Source organism: Fundulus heteroclitus, chromosome 21 (assembly GCF_011125445.2).
Source record: "Fundulus heteroclitus isolate FHET01 chromosome 21, MU-UCD_Fhet_4.1, whole genome shotgun sequence".
Classification (NCBI taxonomy): Eukaryota; Metazoa; Chordata; class Actinopteri; order Cyprinodontiformes; family Fundulidae; genus Fundulus; species Fundulus heteroclitus.
In genome coordinates this window covers 30,402,591-30,415,095 of record NC_046381.1, presented here as the reverse complement: position 1 = coordinate 30,415,095, position 12,505 = coordinate 30,402,591, and the positions used below count along the sequence as shown (strand labels likewise).

Sequence of the window (12,505 nt, the reverse complement as noted above, 5' to 3'; positions counted from 1 at the left end):
TTCATTGTTTCATTCCATTGTTTCATCTGTGTTTCATCCGTGCAGCATCACTGTGTGGAAAACTGCAATCAACCAAATCAATATACATGTGTCTGTATATATATATATATATATATATATATATATATATATATATATATATATATATATATATATATATATATATATATATATATAGTACAGACCAAAACTTTGGACACCCCTTCTCATTCAAAGAGTTTTCTTTATTTTCATGTGCAAAGACTTGAACAGCTACATAAGAACATAACACCAACTTGTATAATATTTTTTGTGACTATGAAAATTGTAGGTCCACACTGAAGGCATCAAAACTATGAATTAACACATGTGGAATTATATACTTAACAAAAAAGTGTGAAACATATATATAGTACAGACCAAAAGTTTGGACACACCTTCTCATTTTTTTCTTTATTTCTCGTTTTCTTTATTTTCATGACTATGAAAATTGTAGATTCACATTGAAGGCATCAAAACTATGAATTGACACATGTGGAATTATATACTTAACAAAAAAGTGTGAAACAACTGAAAATATTTCTTATATTCTAGGTTCTTCAATGTAGCCACCTTTTTGCTTTGATTACTGCTTCGGACACTCTTGGCATTCTCTTGATGAGCTTCAAGAGGTAGTCACCTGAAATGGTTTTCACTTCACAGGTGTCCCCTGTCAGGTTTAATAAGTGGGATTTCTTACCTTATAAATGGGGTTGGGACCATCAGTTGTGCAGAAGTCAGGTGGATACAAAGCTGATAGTCCTACTGAATAGACTGTTAGAATTTGTATTATGGCAAGAAAAAAGCAACTAAGTAAAGAAAAACGTGAGGCCATAATTAATTTAAGAAATGAAGGTCAGTCAGTCCGAAAAAAAATTGCAGGTTAACAGCAGCTCAGATTAGAGAGCAGGTCAATGCCACACAGAGTTCTAGCAGCAGACACATCTCTAGAACTGTTAAGAGGAGACTGAGTGAATCAGGCCTTCATGGGAAAATAGCTGCTAGGAAACCACTGCTAAGGACAGGCAACAAGCAGAAGAGACTTGCATGGGCTAAAGAACACAAGGAATGGACATTAGACCAGTGGAAATCTGTGCTTTGTTCTGATGAGTCCAAATTTGAGATCTTTGGTTCCAACCATCGTGTCATTGTGTGACGCCGAAAAGGTGAACGGATGGACTCTACATGCCTGGTTCCCACCGTGAAGCATGAAGGAGGAGGTGTGATGGTGAGGGGGTGCTTTGCTGGTGACACTGTTGGGGATTTGTTCAAAATTGAAAGTATCCTGAACCAACATGGCTACCACAGCATCTTGCAGCGGCATGCTATTCCATGCGGTTTGCGTTTAGTTGGACCATCATTTATTTTTCAACAAGATAATGACCCCAAATACACCTCCAGGCTGTGTAAGGGCTATTTGACCAAGAAGGAGAGTGATCACCGGACCTGAACCCAATCGAGATGGTTTGGGGTGAGCTGGACCGCAGAGAGAAGGCAAAAGGGCCAACAAGACTGTAGGAAGACCATTTCAGGTGACTACCTCTTGAAGCTCATCAAGAGAATGCCAAGAGTGTGCAAAGCAGTAATCAAAGCAAAAGGTGGCTACTTTGAAGAACCTAGAATATAAGACATATTTTCAGTTGTTTCACACTTTTTTGTTAAGTATATAATTCCACATTAATTCATAGTTTTCATGCCTTCAGTGTGGACCTACAATTTTCATAGTCACAAAAAATATTACACAAGTTGGTGTTATGTTCTTATGTAGCTGTTCAAGTCTTTGCACCCTTCATGCCACAGGAGAAGAGAGGTCTAACATCCAAATGTGCAGCTGAGCACCATTAAAAAGAGAAGAAAACACTGAACCTAAACAGCTCTGTGATGTTTCTGAAGCTTGAAGAATGAAGGTCAGGTTAAACCCACAGTCTACAACAGACACTTTACAGAACATTAAACCTATTATGGAAGCTTGATAGGGGACATCATTCTCCATCTGTGAAAAAAACCCACATTGGCTGCATGTTGTCTGTCTCTGCGTGTTCATAAACAAAGCTATCTATCTTCCTTTGTATCTCCAGCTGGCTAAAGCTGAAGATAACAGGTTTCTTCTCAGCTATAGTGAAATCTAGACAAGTAGAAGAAATAGTTGCACTATAAATAGCCATGCCACAGCTGGTTACTCCTGACGCAGCCTCTCATTGACTTCCATTATAAAGCTGTCACATTATGGTCAATGACTCAGAGGTTCTGAGGTTCTTGGCTGTGGGTTCCTTTGGGGTTTATCCAGGGTAGTTATTCCAAAGATGTGACTAAGCAGCAGGCGACATCTGAGGGTTGTACCTATGTGTAATTATTCTTTATTTGTGCTTACTTTAATGGGGGAAGTTTACTTTTACTAAGAGTTTGTGAAGGGGCCAGTCATGTAATCAGGTTAATTAAGGACAGGAAGGGTTTATTTGCTCAGGTTTTCCACAGTATTGAAGCTTGGACTTCTGGCCTAAGGTGAACTTCTGTTTCCACCTCTGACCTTATTGCTGTTCTCCAGACCCGTGGCTCAGCACCAGCCTGCTTCAGCACCTCTTTGATCCTAAACCAGCCTCTCTAAAGCTTCAACCATACCTGGAGGCACAAATCAAGTTTTCTGCAGAGCAAAGTAACTTTTCTATTCTCTGTGTTGTCCGATCTGCTCACTGTCCAGGTTGTGTTTGTTAATCATTAAGCAATGACTTCACCTCCTGCAAGTTGAGGTCCTTTGCAGCAAACAGTTGAAAAAACTAAAGCGTCTGAACTGAACTAAATATTGAATAGTTTTCTGTCCCCAATAGTTTATTTAGATATGAGCATGTTCTGACTTAAAGGAAACTTCCTGAGAGTCTCATCTCTCTACACTCACAATATTTGTTGTCTGTATAAACTCACAGTTTAACCGGGATCCAGTTGAAGAAAAATAATACAGTGTTAATGAGACATTCAAATGTGTTCTTAGTTTTTAACAAACACAGAAGTTTAGTGTGCCAAAAAAGGCTACCTAAGGCTCAGTCCATGAATATCCAAACTGGTGAGTTGTGTAAACTGTGTGGAGTCAGTGAATGTAAAATCAAAAGCAGACATCTAGAACCTATCATGACTCTTGTTGGAAACATCTTGTTCTTCATCATTCAGTTCAAATTAAAGGAATTGCCTATTAAAGATGGAATTTACTAGATATCTGTGTTCTCTCAATGGAAACATGTTAGACCAATACAGTCCAGATGATTTCAAAGCTTCTGTCTGGAAACACAATCTCTCATTGAGGATGATGTTTTTCCTCCAGACTTGGGCTTCATTGCACCATGTAAACCAGGCTGGAATTATAAGCTGTCCCACAAAGAAAGCTTCTAAAGCCACAGAAATATTTGTTGGATTGTTTGCCAGCTTTGGAAAGTGTGCCTGAGGAGAAAATAAGTAGATTGTTCAAATAACCCAATTCCAGCCAATCAATGATCTTTTTTCAGCAACACTTAAAGCTTCTGTATTTTATCCAATCAGAGTTCTGGTCTGTATTGTTTCCTGTTTTCCTTAGTTTGATGGTCAGGTAGGGAACTAAAAGCTCTCATGTGTTAATGTGGCTGACATGTAAGATTCTAAAGACTAGAGCCCGTTCTCCTTACGTTGCTTAAAACATCCGAAATCAAATCAGACATCCAAGATGATTTCATCGGGCTAATCATGATCCGTCTAATTGGGTTTTTTAAACACACCTATTGTTTATGATTAGTATGGCTGGATTGAGTTATTTGCACGTTCATGCGTCGGTTTAAAGGGGGAAATGTGTCGATAGTAGAAACAATGATCAGCAACGCTGCTATTGGTTGTTCAGCATGGCCAAAGAATGCGCTCAGTTTTTCTCACAAGCAGAACAAGAGCTTCTAATGGAAGGATATGCAGAATTTGAGTCATTAATTAAAACTACCGGGAACACCTCAAAGTCTTAATAATAGTTTTAATAATTTCATATTAGCTCTTTTCTTTTGTGTCACAGCCTCCACGGGACCCACTAGAACATGGGAACAAGTAAAAGTGAAATACAAGAATATTCTCCAAAATGGTAGCCTTTAATTATTGTACTGTATTTTAAAAAGCAACTTCTTCCTTTTTAAAAGCCACTGTTAAATTCTGTGTTTGTCTGTTTCTAACAGCCACCAAGAAAAAGGCTGGGGAAAAAAGAACAGGTGGAGGTCCTGCACCACCACACTATATCCCAGCAGAGGAGTTCACCCTTGGGTTAAATGAACACTGAGCCATTGTGGAGGGAATCCCTGGGGGCAGCCAGGGACCAGTAGCAGCAACACCTTCATTACTGGTAGGCTAAATGAGCTTTCATTGCTCTTAGTACACTGCAACATTATTTGTTCCTGCATTAAATTAAGTATAATCCAAATGGCTGATACAGTCACTTCAACCATTTGTGAAAGTGAAAACTTCTGAACTTTAATGATCACATTATACTTTTTACAGTGGAGTTAATTCTAATTACACCCCCCCCACCCCCCCCACCCCCCTTGTGCAGTTTTACATAATACACCAACGCTTTTACCTGTTCCCAAGCAAGTGGTGGTGGAGGCATATGCAGTAAGTTGTGTACATTTTCTAACTTGTATAAAGGGAGGAAACTGTAACACTTTGTAATACCCATTTATTTCCATTGCACAGGACAGTGAAGAAACCCTCTCAGATGGCTGTCCTTTGGAGGAAGAACATGTAAGTGCACAAATAACTTTACACTAATTTGTATATACTTGTGTACCTATTCTTTCTGTCTGCAATGTGAGTTGCAGGAGTCCATAGCTGGAGAAAGGCCTACAGAAAGGCTTGAAGAAGAGTCTGTACAAAGAAATGACACAGAGGTGGACAGTGTTGTACTCTTACTTTTTACTTTTGTTGCATGAGGCATGTTTTGACCCTTTCTTTTTCTTTCACAAAATAACACACGGTGACATCCGTTCCCTATATAAAAGGCATCTTCAACAAAAAAAAAATTTGGACTTGAAAAAACACAAATTAAGAGGAGAAATTGAACTTGACAACTTGAAAAAGAGAAAGATTGCACTACAGTTGCTTCAAAAGGAACTTCAGAGTAAGTGCAAATGCAGCATTTGACACATAGTAGTATTGCTGACTTTACATAACTATCTCTTATTGCAGGCAAAAAATGACTTGGAAATCAATTGGTGTTCCACAATTCTGTCCCGTGCAGCTCTGCCACTAGGTTGGTCCAAGTGCACTGGCTGGAGGTCATCATCATCAGGTTGCACCCCCACCACAGGGATCCTCTCCTTTCTGATGGTGGTAATGTTATGCAATATGGCACATGCAACAATGTCACCGGCCCTGTCAGGTGCAACCCTCAGACCTTTCAGACACTGAAATCTTTCCTTTAGTTGCCCAAAGGTCATTTCAATGTGTGCTCTTGTCCTGGCTAGGGCTGCATTATAATGGGTTTGTGGTCCAGGGTTTGGGTCGGTGAATGGCGTAATGCTACTATGTAATGGAAAATGGAGTTTTGTTAGGCTCAGCATAAGTGTGTTTAATATTGTGAACCTGACATTTATGTTCCCTTACCACGTTAAAATAATGTACATAAATATGACTCTCGGAAAATCCTTGTATCATGCACTGATCCTGGACATTTTGCCTCCACATTTGTGATAAGATGCATAGAGTCACACACCATCTAAGAGATTTTAGTCAGTCAACTGCAGAATTTTTGAGTCCATTCCTTTTTACATTTTTTTTAATATATTGCTAATCTGGAAAATTATAAATTGTATAGTAATTTACCTGCACATTTACACTGTAACCCCTTTCGGTTTACAAAATCCCCTTCATTGGAGGACATGTCCTCCACCGTTCGCCTGGAGGACATGTCCGGGCAAATCAGAGTTAAGTCTACTGTCTTAACCTCATCATGAGGAGCAGGAGGAAGGGACCCTGCCTACCAAAACAGCTTTGTTTTATTTCTCCTCAGCCTTTACAGGTAAGCGAACCCCAGACAGAGTTGAAAAGCTGGCAGAATGACCTGCTGTCGAATTCTAAGGAAAACCGGCTCAGTCGTGACTGCAACCGAGTCAGAGACTGTCTGCAGGACATCAGGCTTCCGATCAAGAACACATGCCTGCCCTGCTAGGTCACTGAACCCCAGGCTTGCCCGCTGCTGAACAAACCAACAACAGTCCTGCTTTTACTGCCTTCCTTGTATGACCAAAGTGGACCAACTCACATGGACTCACAGGTTTGGGCAGAGAGCTGAGGAAGAAGTTAAAAGGTTTATTGGGAAATGTTTTGTAAATTGTTTGGACACATGGGTCTTTGAACAAAGGCCTAACGGAGGTAGCTCATGCTAGCCCTCCGTTTCATGGTATTTCTAATATCATTCAAGTGTGTTTTTATGGTTATAACAAAGGTTATCCCCGTAAGGGTTTTATATATTGATGGGACATTAATGTTTACGTTATCCAGCCCACTCATTATGACTAAAGATAAAGCTAAAGCTTTTATTTCTTAGCGCCGAATGCCCGTTAGCCAAAATGCTATTAGCTCCTGCTAACATCCAGTTCAAGACATTTCAAAAGGAGCTTGTTTTAAAGCATAAAGCTTAACCGTTCTGCTCGGCCATCCTTTGATGGTGCTACAAGCCTTATTTGCGCATTAATATTGAATATTAATTTCGGTTTAAAGGCAATTTTGATAACTATAGACCTTAACCGGTTTAGCGACTGATCGCTACAACTAACCCCTAGCACCCGGAGTTAGAATCGCATAAACAAAGGCAAGCGATTCTGAAATAAATGATTTTACAGGACAAATCGGTCCTCAGAATGTTATTTACTCAAAATAATGTACTGGTTAACTTGGGTTTTTGCATTGTGAATGGATTGAAACACATACCAATTTTTTTTCACTCCATTCCATGCTTTTTGGAATCAGACCTGGAATGAACAAGGATTCACTAAATTATTCTGATTATGATCAACCATTTTGTTTGTCTTTTGTTTGTTTTGCATGTTAATAGTTCCTTGGCTTAGCTTCTTTTTTATCTTAATTTTGATTAGTAGTTTAGTTAAGTTCCACTAGCCTAGTAGAGAGGATTTACTGATTGAAATATTCTGTTAATTCAGATAAACAGCATTACATAGTGATGTTCTTTGGATGTTAATTTTATTTCTGTTATCAAATTCTTGAACTTGAAAATAAGTTGTCACTCCTTTATTCTATGTGTGTGCAGGGTTTGCTGTTAAAAGATTGCTAGTGCTCAAATGCATCCCTTTCAACCATTGTTTTGATATCAGATTAAGAGCGGATCATCACCAGACAATATTTAATAAACATTAAATAACTTTACACAGTGTATAAATGCACAACAGCCAATAGTGTAAAGGAAAGTGCCACTCGCAAAGCTTCTCAGGGGAATGCACACAGTCTGCGCAGTTGTCAAAGCCCGACTCCTCCGTGTTAAACACTTAATGTGTGGTTCCAACAAATTAATTATGTAAATAACACCCTCACGAGAAAAACGATATCCCACCTCAATTACACTGTCGCGCTGCGCTAAAGGATCCTGTCTGTCTCGCAATACGCGATTAATTCGAAAGGCTCGGCCAATTATCCTTGCACCTTCCACAACAGGTTGCTGTCGTAAAAATTGACAAGACATTTGTTATGCTATAATAACACCATGATGAATAATTGATCTCAGATTGAATTCTAAACAGTGGAAGAGTTTGACAAAGGAACCCAATTCCTGCTCTAAAGGATACACAGGCACAGATGTCGGCCCCTCCTTCCTCTCACCAGGGGTCCTGCTGCTATAAAAACCTTCCTCCTACAGACAAAGAGCTCTCTTCACTTCTCAGACTTTTTCAGACTCCAAGCTGCACATATCACCTCCTGCTCAGACCAGGAAAGAGCTGCTTCGGACCATGGGCCCTGCACGGGCCTGACCGACGCACATCCAGCATCTGGAAAGAGCCTCTTGTCGCCCTGCATCTGATTACAAGGTAATCAGATTACAAGGTAATCAGATGCAGGAAGAAGGATCCTGCATGCCAAAAACAGTTTTGTTACATTTCTCCTCAGCACACAGGGAAGAGAACCCCAGATTCCGCTGAAAGCCAGCAGCAAAGCCCATGTTGAATGCTCACGAGGGAAATCTGCTTAAATCGGACTGCTACGGAGTCAAAGACTGTCTCCAAGACGTCAGGCCTCCAACCCGACCACATGGCTGCAGAGCTAAATGCTAGCCTGCCAAGAAGAAACTGTGATTTATTTATTATTGGCCTAATCCTGCTTCGCTACTAAAGGCCCATTTTTACCCCGGTTTAAGATTTGACAATAAAATAAGGAATCATTGATCAGAGGTAGAACGGTTTAAATACATATTTAATTCATAGAAATTAAATATGGAGACAGAGTACATACCATTACAAGATGTTGTTCTCACCGCGGTGGATAAGTCTGTCTGTCTGAAGTAAGTTTTACCAAGACATTCCTTTTATCAACTTTAAAACTCCTCCTGCATGGCTCAGAGGGAGGATGACTGACCCCCTCTCCTGCTGACCACCCCCTCGGGGCAATAAAACTCCATGTTTATCTTACGCTGGAGCAGGAAACTCTGCTTTCCTCAGTAACCCCAACTAAGATATATTTTTAATTCTCAACAAAACCAATGGTTCTCCCTGCTTTTACGTCCTTCCTGGAATGGCCAAAGTGGACAAATCTACACATGAGGCACCAACAGATTGGACAGCGAGCTAAGGGTGAAGTAAAAGGTTTATTGGGAAATGTTTTGTAAACCGTTGGACACATGGTGTTTAGAACAAAAGGGCTAACAGGTAGCTCACGCTAGCCTTAATGCTATTAGCCTTGCTAACATCTGGTTTCGGACATTTCAAAAGGAGTTTGTTTTAAAGCATAAAGCGTAACTGTTCTGCTCCGCCATCCTTCGATGGTGCTATGAGCCTTATCCCCGCATTACTATCGAATATTAATGTTGGTAAAGGCAATTTTGATAACTTTATGTTGTAACCTTTTAACCACCGATTCGCTGCAGCGACCCCTAGCGCCTGGAGGTAGAATCGCATAAACAAAGGCAAGCAATTCTGAATTAAATGATTTTACAGGTTAAACCGGTCCTCAGAATATTATTTCATAAAATAATGTTCTGGTTAACTTATGCTTTGCGTTGTGAATGGGTTGAAACACATGTCAAATGTTGTTCTGAATTAGTTAAGCTAATTTAACTACGATTCACATTCTCTAAGGTGAAATTTGGTTCTTTAACTTAAACAAATATTATTTTATCAAATAATGTTTTGTTTAACTTGGGCTTTGCATTGTGAATGGATTGAAATACATGCCAAATGCTTTTAACTCCATTCCATATTTTTGGAATCAGATCTTCAGTGAACAAGGATTCACTGAATTATTCTCATTATGATCAACCACTTTTTGTTTGTCTTTTGTTTGTTTTTGCATGTAAATAGTTCCTTAGCTTAGCTTTTTTTATCTTCATTTGCCTAGTAGTTTAGTTAAGTTTCACTAGCCTAGTAGAGAGGATTTATTGATTGAACTATAATGTTAATTTAGATAAACAGCATTCTACAGTGATGTCCTCAGGACGTTAATTTTATTTCTGTTGCTAAATTCTTGAACTTGAAGAGAAGTTGTCACTACTTATTCTATGCGTGTGCAGAGTTTGCTGTTAAAAGATCGCCAGTGCTCGTATCATCCTTTTCAACTATTGTCCTGATATCAGCTCTAGAGCTGATATTCACTGGATAATACCTAACAGACAGAGAGTTATTTATTGAACATTAAATAACTTTAAACAGTGTAAAATTGCACAACATCTGGATGTGTTCTCTCCATGGTGCTGAGTTATTTTTTCTGTTTGAACATTGAGTTGCCTTCTTTAACAAGATGTGCCATCATTCTGACTCCTTCAACAAACCCTCTTCCACTTATGGAGAAGAATTCAAGATACAAGATTCTTTACTGTCACCACATGCTACTGTGGTTAAATTCCTTTCAGCACATATTCCGGCTTAGACAGTAAAAATGTGTACAGCTTTTTTTCACATTAGAGCATGCAAAAGATAAGAGAGTTTGTGTCAGTCCGAGGGCTTTGATATCAGTCCTTTCGCAAGTGATATGACCCATGTTACATAGATTAGTACATCCTTCGTGAATCACAAATAGTGAGGTAAAGGTTCTTTTGTGCAATGATTTTGGGGGCTTCATTTACAGAAATGTACAATTTGACATTCCTGAGAGAAGAATGTGCAAATAGGCAATAACAGTACAGTGATTGTAACATATGATGGACTTCAAGATATTTAATATTAGATGGATTGCAACATATGGTTGTAACATAGGATGAACATTTGATGGAAAACTCTTAGCTGGAGTCTATCGCCATCTGCTGAGGAACCATAGCAATAACAGTAAAGTGATTTTAACATATGTATGCTGGACCGCAGTCTCCGATCAGGGAGCGATAGCCCTCACAGTTCTTCGAAAGAAGCTGTTTCTAAGATTATTGGTTTTGGATTTAATGTTTCTGAAGTGTTTACCTGTTGGGAGAGGGGCAAACAGTGCATTGCCTGGGTGGGATGGATCAGTGAAGATGCATCTGGCCCCTCGCTGGACTTGTGCTGCATAAACTGAGTCCAAATCCTGTAGACGGAATCCTACAATTCTCTGCGCCGTTCTTACCACCTGTGCTAAGTCCTTCCTCCCCCGAAACTGTGCAGCTCCCATACCAGACAGTTATGCTGATACATTAACACCTTCTATGGTAGCTCTGTAGATGTTTTTGAGCCGTTTTGTGGAAAGTCATGTTTCTTGAGGAACAAAAGCTGTTGTTGGGCCCTCTTCACCAGGTGGGAGGTATTCACAGTCCAGGAGAGGTCTGAGGAAATTTTGATACCCAGGAATGTTATGTTGTCCACACGCTCCACCACTTCCCCCTGTATGCAGAGAGGTGCGTGTTCAGTCCTCCTGGATTTCCTCTAATCTATTATCACCTCCATGGTCTTACTCGTGTTCAGGATCAGGTTTTTTTCTGGAACACCACTATATCAGATTGTGAACCTCATCTCTGTAGGTCTCCTTATTGTTGGAGATGAGGCCCACCACAGTGGAGTAGACAGCAGCCTAGGGGTGGTCCCCATCCTGTGGAAGACCTCCTGTGTGGAACCGGTTCCCAAAACGCCGCACGCCAGGGAACCGGCCCACTTCAGACCAGTCACCCTGACCTCCCACCTGATGAAGACCATAGAGCGCCTCATCCTTGCTCACCTACGCACTGCGGTGAGCCCTACTCTAGACCCGTTGCAGTTTGCCTACCAGCCCAACATCGGAGTAGAGGATGTTATCATCTACCTGCTGCAGCGGGCGCTCACCCACCTGGAGACCACCGGGAGCGCTGTGAGAGTCATGTTCTTTGACTTCTCCAGCGCTTTCAACACCATCAGACCAGTGCTGCTGAGGGAGAAGCTGGAGGATGTTGGAGTGGACAAACATCTTGCTGACTGGATCATTGACTACCTCACTGACCGCCCTCAGCACGTGCGGCTCCACGGCTGTCAGTCAGAGGTGGCACTCTGCAGCACTGGGGCCTCCCAGGGCACCGTTCTGTCTCTATTTCTTTTCACCCTCTACATCTCTGACTTTACTTACAACACGGACAGCTGCCACCTTCAGAAGTTCTCTGATGACTCAGCCATTGTGGGCTGTGTGTCTGAGTGGAATGAGCTGGAGTACCTGTCGGTCATCATGGACTTTGTGGACTGGTGTGAGATGAATAATCTGTGTTTAAACACCAGCAAGACCAAGGAGATGGTGATCGACTTCAGGAGAAGACTCCCACCTCACTCACCTGTGAACATCCAGGGGCAGGACATATAAACTGTGGAGAGTTTCAAATACCTGGGTGTTCACGTCAACAATAAGCTCGACTGGATTCATAACCACAGACACTCTATACAAGAAGGGCCAGAGCCGCCTCCACCTCCTCAGGAGGCTGAGGTTCTTTGGCGTGAGCAGGCTACTGCTTAAAACCTTCTATGACTCTGTGGTGGCCTCAGCCCTCCTCTACACTGTCGTCTGCTGGGCTCCAGGCAGCGCAGAGCGGGACAGAGAGAGGCTGAATAAGCTGGTGAGCAAGGCCACTTCTGTCCTGGGCTGCACTCTGGACTCCACCGAGTCCAGAGTGCAGTCATTGTTTGTACTGCAGTCACTGTGTTAGTCATTGTTTGTACTGCCGTTTTTTCGACTTTTCGTTGTGTTCGCCTGTCTGCTAAACTCAAAACAACTGCACCTGGCTTGACGGAGAAACCAGGAGAACAGCTGAGCATCTTTACGACAGTGCACTTTTACTGTCGCCCTCTGGGGGGAGCCTCGTTGGAAAATCAACCCTGGTTGCATAGTATACCTTTAAGCATACATA

At 41.2% G+C, this 12,505-nt stretch overlaps 1 long non-coding RNA gene across 1 annotated transcript; it reads left to right on the top strand.

Moving 5' to 3' along the window:
• The first annotated feature begins 4,070 nt into the window (after window positions 1-4,070).
• Window positions 4,071-4,890, top strand: LOC118556820. The gene is made up of 5 exons (XR_004927394.1): window positions 4,071-4,105; window positions 4,197-4,360; window positions 4,568-4,629; window positions 4,711-4,758; window positions 4,836-4,890. It is a non-coding gene; the product is annotated as an uncharacterized LOC118556820 (long non-coding RNA).
• The last annotated feature ends 7,615 nt before the right edge of the window (window positions 4,891-12,505 follow it).